This window comes from Vitis riparia, chromosome 7, assembly GCF_004353265.1.
Source record: "Vitis riparia cultivar Riparia Gloire de Montpellier isolate 1030 chromosome 7, EGFV_Vit.rip_1.0, whole genome shotgun sequence".
Classification (NCBI taxonomy): Eukaryota; Viridiplantae; Streptophyta; class Magnoliopsida; order Vitales; family Vitaceae; genus Vitis; species Vitis riparia.
Window position 1 is genome coordinate 3,839,934 of NC_048437.1, and position 13,779 is coordinate 3,853,712.

The 13,779-nt window shown below is 28.8% G+C and overlaps 1 pseudogene; it reads left to right on the forward strand.

The window, feature by feature from the left end:
- Positions 1 to 5,284: 5,284 nt before the first annotated feature.
- LOC117919013 lies at positions 5,285 to 7,150 on the forward strand (annotated as a pseudogene).
- Positions 7,151 to 13,779: the final 6,629 nt, after the last annotated feature.

Consider the following 13,779-nt stretch of genomic DNA (forward strand, 5'->3'; position numbering starts at 1 on the left):
TTATTATAAGCTTTTTACTAAATAAAAAAAGTCAAAATATTTAACTTTTTCTAACTAAAAAAAAAATAATATATTGATTTTTCTTTATTTTTTAATACTTAATGAAAATAAAATACTACAAAAACAAACAACCTAATACTTAATACTATTAAGCATTGAAGTTCTATTTAGAATTAAGTAAAAAAACAAATACCACCTAAATTTACATGTTATTTATTTCCGAACTACCTACTTAATTAGAAATGGTTTTGGTGGGATGTAAAATTTGTTAGGCTAATTTTTCCAGCCCATGAAGAGTTTTTTAAGGCCATATATCAGGCCACTCATTATGGGTATTTTAAAGCCCAAACATTGGTGCCATCTAGGGTTTCTTTTGGAAATGTTGAAAAACCAAAATTAATTCCCTGTGGAGAGAGAGAGAGAGAGAGAGAGAAAAAAAAAGGAATAAGAGTTGTTTTTCTGAACACTATTTTAGGGCTAAGGGTGCTGATCAAGATGCGAATGTGAAGCTTTTATGGGAGATTCCTTCAACTTTGCGTGTGGAGGTTTTTTCTTTATAACCTTTTGTGAAAAAGTATTGTGGTATAATCTCTAAACTTTCTGAGTATTCTTTGTATTTCTATGAGGATGAATTTTCACTCAAGTATAGATGTATTTCCACTAATCCCCCTTAGTAGAAGCTTATGAGGAGCTGTATTCCCATTATTATTCAAATAGAAGAAATCTTCTTCATGGCTTTTAATCTCTTTTCCATGTTATACATGATGTCATTTAACTTAGATATTCTTGGATTTTGGTTGTTATATATATATATATATATATATATATATATATATATATATATATATATAAATATATATGTGTGTGTGTGTGTGAAATATTCACTATTCCCATAGGTGCCAACTATTCTCCACCTCATTATTTAACAATTGCTATATACCTCATAACAAATGGTATTAGACTCTGGAATTATAGTAGGGATACTTAATTTTGAAAAGGATAAAAATAGAAGAAAGCTAAACCTCAATGAAAAAAAGTTGGACTATGTAGAAGTTCTCAACGAAAATTTTCTCACCATCAAAATCTATCAAACACTCTTAAAGGGGAAAAAGTCACACCTAAGGATATCTCTAACTTGGAATGAAAGAAATAGGCAATGGATTGATACAAGCTCAAACCACCGTTATATATTCCTACTCAAGGGGGAACCAAAGAGTTTATAGGAAGCCAAGTTTTGTAGAGACAACAATACTTAGTTGAGAGCATTAAAAAATGAAGTGGATTCCTCACCAAAAAAAAGAAAAAAAGTAAAAAAAAAAAAAAAGAAAAAAAAACCGGAACTTCCTAATTAATCAATAATCTCTCTAATCATTTCTTATTCTTTATATTTCTAAGATGATGAATTTTTATCTTAAATATTGACATATTTCTATTATTGTCTCAATTGTGTAGAAGTTTGTGAAGACTTGTATTCTCACTTTTATTAAAATGGAAGAAATCTTCTCTATAGGTTCTTACCTTATATAAGAAGGATTTTTTGTATTATCCCTATTGTTATCCTCCTTTTTTGGATTATTGTTATCATGTTTTATTAAATTATTTATTATTATTGTGGAAAAATTTTAAATCGGTGTAGGTAAAATATTCACTATTCCCCACCTTGAGTTATTCTTTAACAACTGTCAAATGCCCCCACCTCATTAAGTCATTCTTCAACCATGGTTTTCTGCCCCCACCAAATTAAGATAAAAGAAATAAACGCGAGGAAAATAAACAGCATTTGGTTTAGTGATATGGAAAAATTGATGTACATGCATGAGTAGGTCCTGTGTCTTGGCTATATCTATCCTCATATGAAGCTGAAAACCCAAAAATAGGTTTTACTAGCTCTCAAAATCAAAACATTGACCCAAAAGATAATGAAAAAGGAAAAAGAAAAAGAAAATTCACCACAAAAACTATTTACTTTGAAACTTTCTGATTGGTAGTCAAGAAAACTAAGAAAAGAAAGGATAAAAAAAATTATTATATCCTCATGGTTGATGACATCTCCCTGTTGCGATTATGAAGTTTTGATTCCCTTATTTGGTACGTCAGAAGCAACTTTATGTTCAAATTTCTCTTTTTTGCTAATTGATTGACATTTATAGTTGCAATAAATCAATGTGAAGAATATCTTTCTCTCAATAATTTGCTATCTACTTTCATTGAATCCATGTGATTAAACTCAATTCAACATGTCTTAGGTAAGCTATTGACAGGTGATTGAATTATCAAAAAGGATAACTATTCTTGTCTATTCATGCATGTGATCATATTCTCATCTCAATGGAAATTGGAAAAGCTTTTGTGAGTGTCCTCACGATTGATCATACTCAAAGTTCAATAATGGCAATTGGAAAAGCTTTTGTGGATTAAAATGTCGTTGAATTTTGAAAAGTAGAAATACAATGTTTGAAAATAATTATGGGGTGGTTAAAGCATTTTATTATGTAAAACTTATGTTAATAGAGCTTCCATAAAAGCATTTTATAGAAAATCATTTTAAGTGTTGTTTGGATACCATTCTTATTTTTTATTTTTAGAAACAAACAATGATAATAACTTTTATATAAATAAAGGTATTCTTTGAAACTAAGTAAGATATTTACTTTCAAAAATTTTGAAATGTTTTTAATTTCCTCAAATTTATATTCTTTATTACCTCAAATTTATACTAAGTCACCTCAAATTTATAAATTAAATTTATACTTTTATATATAGTTATTAGGTATCTTATAAAGAAGTGACTATTATTTTCTAATATTTTAAAAATTAGAAAATGTATGTAAATGAGTACTTAGTATTTAGTTATTAATTAACAATTGTTTTGATAACATTTTCAGTAATATATTATATAATAAGAAATTATTTTTTAAAATTTATCAAACACCTACTTAGGTATTTTAGTATAGTTTATTTTATAAGTTAATCAAGTCTTGTTTTTCAATTTTTTATTGAAATATAAAAAAGTAAAAATTTTAATTTTTATCTACCAATTAAGTCAACCATTTTTTGGCTTCCATTTTTTCTCAAATTTCAGTCAAATTTGAGCTCATTGAGACTTCTTTGAAAGAAAGATAAAAAGGCAAAACTTGGCATAAACGTTTACTTGGATAATTTAATTTATAAGTGTCATAAAAAACATTATTAATATTTTAGGGTTGACTTCAAAAATATAAAAACTTTGACGAACAATTTATCTTTTAGAATCAAGTTTAGATTGAGTATTTTCTTTTTAAGATTGAGAGTCTTATCTTCTCCCTTTTATTTAGTTTAATGGTTCTAGTCGTGTCCTAAATTTCAAGACGTGTATTGATTTATCCTTATTAAGAAACCAGAATATCAAGTCAGAATAATATCACTCAATTGATCCAACCACGACAACCCTTTCTTGTGAAGAAAGGCTTTGGTTGGTTGAAGTTTTTTAATCATTCCAAATACACCCGTTACTTCCACTCAAAAACCCACTTAGAAGTAAAATTTTCCAAATTCTCATTAAAGGAAAATAAATAAATAAATAAATAATAGCGGAAAAAAAAATAGTAGTAAAAAGAACATCATGGGAATATGAGATTGAAAGCTGTTTTTGAAAATAGATTTTTATTTTTAAGAATAAGAAAATATATATATAATAGTTTTATATTCTTAAAAATATAAAGTAAAGTGTTTTTTGAAAATATATTTTAGTTATTTTTATTTATTTTTTGAGAAAATAGAAAATATTTTTTTGTTCTTTAAAAAAAATATATTTTTTGTTCTTAAATTATTAAGTCATTAATTGAATTTATTAAAAGCTTTTAAATATAATTTAATTTAAAACCATATTAAATTACTAAGCATTAAAGATTAAAGCTTTTTTTATATAAAAAAAAACTTTCATACTTATGTATTAATAAATTTTAAGTTGTAACTAAAAAATTATTATATAATTTTTATTTCAATTATTAAGATTGTTTGATAAAACTCTTTTAAATTTTCAAAATTATTAAATTAACCTATTTATCCTCGTACAACTTCTAGTTCTTTTACCCTTGAACACAAAGCACAGAAGTTAAAAAGGCATTCTAAAGAAGCTAGGCAAAAATTAAAATTATCCAAAATGGGACCTAGCTCATCATCTTTGATATGCTGAGTTGCCTGGTGGAAAGAGAGATGAAATGACCCTCTATCATATGATATAGGAAGAAAGTCAGTGACGTGAAGGCATAATGAGATTAATTATGCAAGCAATAATAATTAATTAGACAGAAACCTGGATTAGCAATGTAGAGAAAATAATAATCAGAGTTGACTAGCTAAAAGCATTCAAAGATCGATCCATGATATCATTTTCTTGTACTTAACCTCAAAAAAACATTACTTGTTCAACAGGAAAGGGCACTGGGCACAGGGCACCACACTCCTTCCTTCGTTGAATTCACCTAAAAGCTCAACGTACGTGCCTGTCATTTCAATTATAAAGCATATATACATCAAACTGGTGGCCAAAGTAAATAAACATCAAATGAATCCATGTCCCAGAGAACAACTGTTGGGTCATGGTGAGTGCACAGCAACAGTACACCTAACCTCTATTCATATTAATTAAGATATATGTTTAAAGTAAAAATAAACGAGCTAGTTCCATCCCATGAATTGTTCAAATCGATGTATACATCCAATAGGTGGTGGTGTTCTTATTGGTTATTACACGAAAACGTATGCCCACACTCATCTGTAAGCTAAGTGTCAGAGACTTAGGTTTCTCATAAGTAATTCATGATGATATAAAATACGTATTCTCAAATTAGTAGGATGGACGGGGTCACTGCATTTACTTGTGGTTGAAAGGAAGAAGTATTAATGGGATATGGTACAAATTTTGGCAATAAAATTTCAGCTAGTATGGTATTGTTTGCCTATGTGTGAGTCATTGCCAATTGACCTAGATCAACTATCATTCTACTATATATTATTTTCGGTTTATTGACTTGGTTAATTTATCGATTAATCTATCCTCTTGCAGCCTTGCTTGAGGGCTTGTTAATTTTGATTGAATCAAAGATGTGTTGGCATCGCCGAAGCATTAAACAAGAAGTGAGTGAACAGTTGCTATGACCAAATTCATGGGTCAATGAAATTGGAGACAATCAGCCGCCTTTACTGTGATCAAAAGGAATAAAAAACATTCTATTTCAACCCCAAGACTTCTATTTATACTTCACCCGTTGATCACAGCAACTCATCCTGCTTTCTTGGAAAATTTCAAGAAAAGAATTAACTGTGTACTTTTGCTCATTGAGTTCTGTTCTGAAACTCCTTCACGTACGATAAATCATGGTGGGTGAAACAACATCATCGTCCCTTCAAATTAATCCTCCTGCTCGTGGAAATCTAATTACAATTCTCAGCATTGATGGAGGTGGAGAATCATCCCTGGGATTATCCTTGCTTTCCTTGAATCAGAACTCCAGGTAACAGAAAAAGAACTTAATGTTTTTTTAGTACACATGAATATTTATTGAACATGTGTTCTGAATAATATTTATTGTGGTGCTGTAGAAGCTAGATGGTGAGGATGCACGGCTTGCAGATTACTTTGATGTGATCGCGGGAACAAGCACAGGTGGTCTCATAACAGCCATGTTAACTGCACCAAACCAAGAAAATCGGCCACTGTATGCTGCCAGCGGAATCAAGCCTTTTTACCTTGAAAACTGTCCTAAAATTTTCCCACCAAGAAGGTGAAAGACTGCAATCAAACTCATCGATTCATGGCTTTCAGCCACGCTATTTTTTTATATTTTTTTTTTCAAAGTACGTACTAACCATTTTTTGGGTTTTGAAAATTACAGTGGAATCTTTGGTACAATTGTGAATCTATTTAAAGTTCTAACAGGGCCAAAATATAATGGAAAGTATCTGCACAACCTCCTAAAGAATGTGTTAGGAGACAAGAGGTTGCACCAGACATTGACAAATGTGGTGATTCCAACATTTGATATCAAGAAACTCCAGCCTACCATCTTTTCCTCATACCAGCGCCAACTTATCTTCCTGCACATTATTTTGAAAATCAAGATGATCAAGAGAACAACGAAGAATTCAACCTCATCGATGGTGGTCTGGCTGCTAACAATCCGGTAAAAGGCTTTAACTAAAAGCCACTTAAAGTACTGGTTCTTGGATATTAATTAAGATCAAGTCCTTGACTAATAGACCTTATACATTGGCATCCAAATCATAACTCCAGAGCTTGGTTGCCATTAGCGAAGTGACCAAACAGGTGTTCAACAAAAACCCAGACTTCTTCCCAATCAAGCCCATGGATTACGGCCGTTTTCTTGTAATCTCGGTTGGTACTGGCCCAGCAAAGGAGGAGTATAAGTACACTGCTAAAATGGCTGCCAAGTGGGGAGTTTTGGGGTAGCTATATGATAATGGGTCTACTCCATTGATAACTTCCTTTTCCCAAGCAAGTGCAGACATGGTTGATTTCCACAACTGCGTTGTTTTTGAAGCCCTTCATTCCGAAGAGAATTATCTCCGAATTGATGTAAGCTTTTGGTGCATAACTCTGATCATTTTCTCAACACTTCTCTAATATGAAAAAAAAATATATTTCAATGTTTGGTCTGATGAATCTGTATTGCCCTAGCTAAAACATTCACTTAAAACCTCAGGATGATACCTTAAAGGGAACAGTGGCTTCAGTCGATGTAGCAACGAAAAAGAACTTGGATAGCCTGGTAAAATTGGGTGAGGAGCTGCTGAAGAAACCAGTTTCGAGGGTGAATTTGGAGACGGGTAAATATGAACCAATCAAGAATGGTGGCACTAATGAGGAGGCACTCATAAGGTAAGGTTAAAGATTAAACCAGCATGCTAAACTTACTAGAAGTTCACGATCTAAATTAGCCGGCAAGCATCTGATTTCTTTGTATCACTTTTGCAGGTTCGCCAAGCTTCTTTCTGATGAAAAAAGACTCCGCGAATCAAGCGCTCAGCAAGCCTCAACTTCAAAATAACAAATTAGCTCTTGCTATATGTACGTACTTTGGTGGATCTGCATTTCTTGTACGTAGTCAATTGAATATCTGGAAATAGAATGAGTTAAACATATTATTTATCTCCCCATTTTCCTCCTTGCGGAAGTGGTTCAGGAAAGAATTAAGGGTGAATCATGTCAAAATTAATTTAATTTGAGTATATAATAAATTGTAAAAAGTTAAGGTTCATTTGGTAACTATTTTTGAAAACATTTCTGAAAAATGGTTTTTGAAAACAATTTTGAAAAATTATTCTCTCACTTTTGTATAACAAAAATCTTTTGAAATTTAAAATGATTTTAACATGTTTTTAAATATGTTTTAAAAATCATTTTTATATCTAGTGTTTTATTTTTAATCATTTTTTATATTTGTATAATTATTTCTTAAAATAATCCTAAAAAAAATAAATGAATACAACATAAAATAATTAAAAGATAGTATCTAAAAATACTCTATTTTTTGTTCTTTTAAAATTAAAAAATAGAAAATAGTTTTTAGTTATCAATTATATTTTCTGTATTTTTAGTTTTCGAGAACAAATAATTATTATCAAAACCAATTTCTAAACATGCCCTAAAATTTCCTCTTCTACGACAAGTTCAAAAAAATCAAAATCAAACCATCAAATGGAACCTTGGTGAGACGTTTAATATATTGTCTTTTGAAAAAACTTTATTCCAACGAAATTTTTGAATGTAATGCATACCTTGGGTAGTTTTGTTAATTAGATTTTTAAAAATAACAGATAAATATTAGCAAATTGACAAAATTTTTGTGAGGAAAGCAAGAATGTATTGTAATACCGAGACCCAAGAATTTTGGATAGATTCATAAATTAAATTCTAAAAAATCATATATATATATATATATATATATATATATATATATATATATATATATATATATATATATATATATATAAAAGAAAGGTAAAAATTCTTAATTATATAGCCTGTTTGAAGCCACTATTCAACACATCGTATTCTTTATAAACTCGTTTGTTTCGTGGGCAAGGGACCTTAATTTTATAAGCAGCTAGCATGAGAAAAGAAAAAGGAAACATTATTTATCTATAAAAAAAAATTCATAAGATTTTCACGTTTAAGGCAAGGTTAATTTATACAAAACCTAGATTATCATATTGACTTAGAGCATAGAGATTGACACCTCTTATTTCATTTTTATTTTATTGGTTCTAACAACTTAATTAGTTTCTTGGGTGTGATATTAACAATATAGTTTCGTATATAATAATAATGATGATGCTGATGACGATATTGAGATACATGATGTTAGAATTAAGTATATATTATATATATATATATATATATATATATATATATATATATATATTATATATATATATATGTAGGTGTACACTTTTCACGTTTATATTATTATAATATTTATGGGCTATGCATGAATATTGGTGCATACCTTAATTATACTATGCTGTTCACCAATTTTTTTTTTTTTTTGTCATTTTAGATTTATAATTACCATAAGGTTTTTTTTTTTAATCAACATGTGTTTACCAGGGATGAAACTGCAAGTAATTGGTGGACAATTACTATGATCAAATTTATTTAATGAAATTGGAAATGTTGGAAAGTTTCTTTCCTTTTTTTTTTTTTTTGAGGATAATTTTCTTTTTTGTAAAATAAAATATTTATTGCATTGGATGTTTCATATATAGTTAATTCCTTGTCAAAATAGTTTTGGTGTAAAATAAGGAAAGTGATTAAAATTATGTCAATGAATATTCAATGTCATGAGAAGAAATTTATGAGATGAAACAAACATTAAAAGCCTATACCAAAGAAGCATGAAAAAGGGTGGAAAAAGTATAAATATAAGTAATAAGAGCTAATTGTATCAAAATTTTCTTTATTTTCTCTAATATTATATAAGTAATAGAAAGGCAACATTGTTTATGATTTTGGGTCTTATAAACTTTCTTTTCTAACACGAATTAAATTTTGATCAAGATGAGAGTGCTTTATTCAAATTTTCAATCATATATTATTACTTTTTTATTTAAGAGTCAAAGATTCATACAAAGTTTCTTGTTTTTTGAATGTTTTATTCAATCTTTTATTTCTTTAGTCAATATTTCTTTCCTAAGTAAGATTAAATTTTTTGGAGGATGAATGTAAATTGAATTTATTTTCCTTAAACTCCATATCATCCAAAATAAAATAGGAATTAAAAAAAATTGAAATTAATTTTTACTCTCTTGGATCGGATTGCTATTGAGTAGGAATAATCCAAACATTTTATGGTATTTGATATAAGAGCTTATTTTAAGAGTCATCATTTGGATTACTTATTCCTAAACTTAAAAGCATCATTATTGTACACCAAATAGATGTATTTAAAGATTTTTATTGGTTAAAATATATAATAAACAACCGGTTTATATTTACATCAAATATTTAATTAATAAGAGCATTTTTGGTGTACTTCTAATTAGATCATCACTCTAACTAAAAGCCCATTTGGTAGTGGTTTTTAAAAGCGTTTCTACCCTTAAAAAGCATTGTTTATATATATTTTTTATTTGATAACAAAAATGATTTTTATTATTATTCTTGTTTGATCACCATCTCAAGTAAACATATTTTACCTAATTTATTTGAATGATCTATGGAGAGTAATCTTTTCACTAATTTTTTTTTCATACATAATTATTTCAACCCTCTAAAATTAAGATATTCAAGTATTAAGTATTAAATTGAAGGGGGATTATTGACACAAGATTTTAAATATTTTATAACATCATTATAAATGTTTAACAAAGAACATTTTATTTCTTGTCATGGATGTTGGTAGGGGTGGGGCCACATGGTGCTCAGGAGGAGGGCAAGTGCCCCTCCTTAAATTTTAAAAAGTAATTGATATGATGGGGTATTGAACCCCTTACGTACGAAAAGGTAAAGAAGAAAACTCATTTGTTACAACTACACCACATGGGATGTTCATTAATTTACACCCTTCTAAAATATGTGCTCATATTTTGCCCCTCCTCAATTCATTTTCTAGCTCTGCAACCTGACGTTGATCTTTCATGTAAACTTTATAACCACTTTCTAAGAGTTGACCAAGACGTTCATATATACATTCACACGTGTGATTATTTGCTCCATGTTAAGATATCATGCATGTGTTTTTTTACAAATTTTTTCCAACTTATTTTGTCTTCTTCCACATCTTTTTAAGGAATATGAATTTGACTTATTAATATATTGTTTAATAAATAAAAACTTCCTTTATTTTACTTGGCCATGACTCCTATACTATTTTTATTAATAAGATTTTCTTCCTTCTTTTATTTGAAGAACTTATTGGAAAATTTTCTTATTCCTTATCTTTTTAATCTCTTTTCATGAGCTTGTCTAATAATCTTATAAACTAATCAATGATCATATAATCCAAGTCTTTGAACTCGTCAATTACAAAATAATATAATCATATTTTGAATCTAAAGATTAATAAAATTTTCAATCACGCAAATATCATTCAACCTTTCATCAAATTTTTTTAATGCTCTTGAGAAATTAAGGGTCTCCAAAAAGCCCGCGGCCCACAGCCCGGCCCAGGCCCGGCCCGAGCCCATTTCTGGATGGGCCGGGCCATGGGCTCCAATTTAGGCTTGGCCCGCTAGCCTGCCACTTAAAATATATATATATATATATATATATATATATATATATAAATATTCAAGAAATAGAAAATGCTACATTAATAAAAATATTCATTGCTAACTATTTTTTTCATTGAATATATACGTTACATTTGAAAATGTGGGAAAAGTTTACATCACTACAAAATAATACATCCCAACTAGGTTGGCACCTACTTATTTGTCAATTATTTGTACTTTTCAACCACACAAAAAAAAAAAAAAGGCATACATTTAGTAAAATATTTTAATCATTATCTCTTGGCGGTGATGGCGAACTATCGCAAATCCATGAAGATCTTGATGATTATAGTTTTTCCATATTGACAAACATATTTTCTTCTTGAATAGAATCAAATATCCTTTTATCTGCTATTGCCCAGTCTTTCACACATATATTTGCTTCAATAAAATCCGGCGCTAAGCTACATCGTTTATCACTAACTACTCTTCCACTTGCACTAAAAGCAGCTTCTGATGCAACTGTACTCACAGGAACTGTTAGTACATCACGAGCAATGATAGAAAGCACAAGATATTTGTGTTGTTGTGATTTCCACCATATTAAAATATCAAAATCTTCATCATCTTCAAATGAAATTAAATCAATATTAAGATATATATCTAAATCAGTTGTGTTGTTTGGAGAACTATTTGTTGTCTTCTTTCGACTTTTTAACATTTCTAGAGCTCCTTTATAAAAAGATGATGAACTTGTAGATGTACGTGGTAATTTAATAGAACTAATATCATCACCATATTTTTCTTTATAATAGTTATATAAATTATATAATAATGAATTTATTTCATTTTTTATTTCTTCAAATTTTATTTGGTAATTAAAATAAATAATTGTTAACCATTCATTCAAAGCTTCAAATTTCAATCTAGGGTCCACAATTAAACCAAGATAAAAAATTAAAGGTATCTCTCCCCGATATTTTCTAAATTTTTCTATCATTGCAAATATTGCATCATTAAATATATCCAAATTTAAATATTTTTGAAGTACAATAAAAATATTAGTTATTTGCATGACAACTCGGTTTGAAGATGGATAATATACACCACAAAAATTTTTTTGTTGAAGTATCAAATACTTCAAAAAGATCTCTTAAAAGATTTGCAATATGTCAATCATAATCATTTAATACATCAATATCTGCTTCATAATCATTGTTAATTAATTGTATTTCATATAGTTTTACTACTTTTCTATATTTTGTAATAGTTTGTAAAAGTTTATAAGTGGAATTTCATCTAGTGGGCATATCCAAATTTATATTTCTTTTTTTCATATTTAACATTTTGCAACAATAAAAAAATAATTCATGTTTTGCTTGAGAACTATTAAGACCCGCAACAATGCCTCTAATTTTTTATAATGTATCATCAACGTGTTTTAATCCATCTTTTACAATTAAATTTAAAATATGTGCACAACAACACACATGAAATATTTTACATTGATCTTCTTTTATTTGCCAATATCGTTTTAATCTAGATACTGCTGCATCATTATTAGAAGCATTATCTAATGTTATTGTAAATATTTTATCACGAATGCCAAAATCTATAATTTCATCATTTATTAAAGATGCTATATTTTTATCATTATGTGAAGTATTTATTATTTTAAATGAAATAATTCTTTTATTTAATTTCCATTCATTATCAATATAATGAGCAGTTATACATAAAAAACTACTATGAGTTAAAGATGTCCAAATATCAGATGTTAAACAAATTCTTCCTTCAAATTTTGAAAAAAAAAAATTTTAATTTTCTTTTTGTGTTTCAAAATTTTTTATAAGAATTCTTTTAATTGTATTTCCAGAGCAACCTTGAAACTGAGGATTAACAGCTCGTTGCATTGTTCCCGTAAAATCATGAGTTTCCATGAAATTGAAAGGTTGTTCTGCTTATTATATAACCAATCATTTCTTCACGACAATAAGATTCATCATAAGAAAATGTTTTTAAATTTCCACTTTCATCTTTACCTAATTGCATATAATTTCTAATATCTACATTATTTTTAGTTTTACAATTTTCATGATGCATTTTTAAATGACTTGTACCTGCATTTGAGCCACCACTAAGAAGTTTGTTACAAATTTTACATTTTGCTTTTATTTCTTTTTTATTATTTTTTAAATTTATTTCTATTCTATAAAAAAAATTTCATATATTTGAAGTAAATTTTTTGCTATCACATGCATTAGATGAAGAACAAGAACCACTTACCATAATTATAATTATTGATAAAATATTATGCTAAAAATAATAAATGTAAAATTAAAATGTAACAAATAAATAAAAGTAAAGGTGAAGTATGTTACTAAATTGGAGAATCGAAGCAGAAATTCCTTCAAATTTGAACTCTTTGAACCATCAATGCTTGTTTTTCACCACCAATAATATTGAATAATTTGAGATAAAATGCAATAATTGGAAATATTGTGGAATGGGAGAGAGCTTAAGAGTTGAGAGAATAGAAAAAAATTGAGGGTATTTAATATTTATAGGGATTTAAATATTAGGATTTAATTTAATTTTTTTTAATCAAGACCGTTCAACGGTCATAATATTGAATTGATTGGCAGACATGTTCAACGGTCATGTGAGTCATGTGACCGTTGAACAGCCAGCTCACTTTTATTTTTTTTCAAAAATCATACAACATTTCTAATATATATATATAACTAATGCAAAATAATTACACAAAAGAAGGCTAGCTCAGTTGGTGGCTAGCTCCCTTATGGATCCATAAGGATCCCCTTCCCTTCAAAACTGAAAACTATTTTAATTTTTACCCAAGTCCGCCCAGGCAGCCGGCCCGCCAAGCCCGCCTAGCTTGAGGGCCCACAGGCTGGGCCACGAGCCTTAGATATACCAAGGGCCCAGCCCATTGACCAGTCAACGGGCTCAATGGCCCGCCCCGGGCTGGGCCTTGGGCCTTACTCCTCCAGGCCACCCAGCCCGGCCCATTGGAAACCCTTAGAAATAATTAAATATTGATTC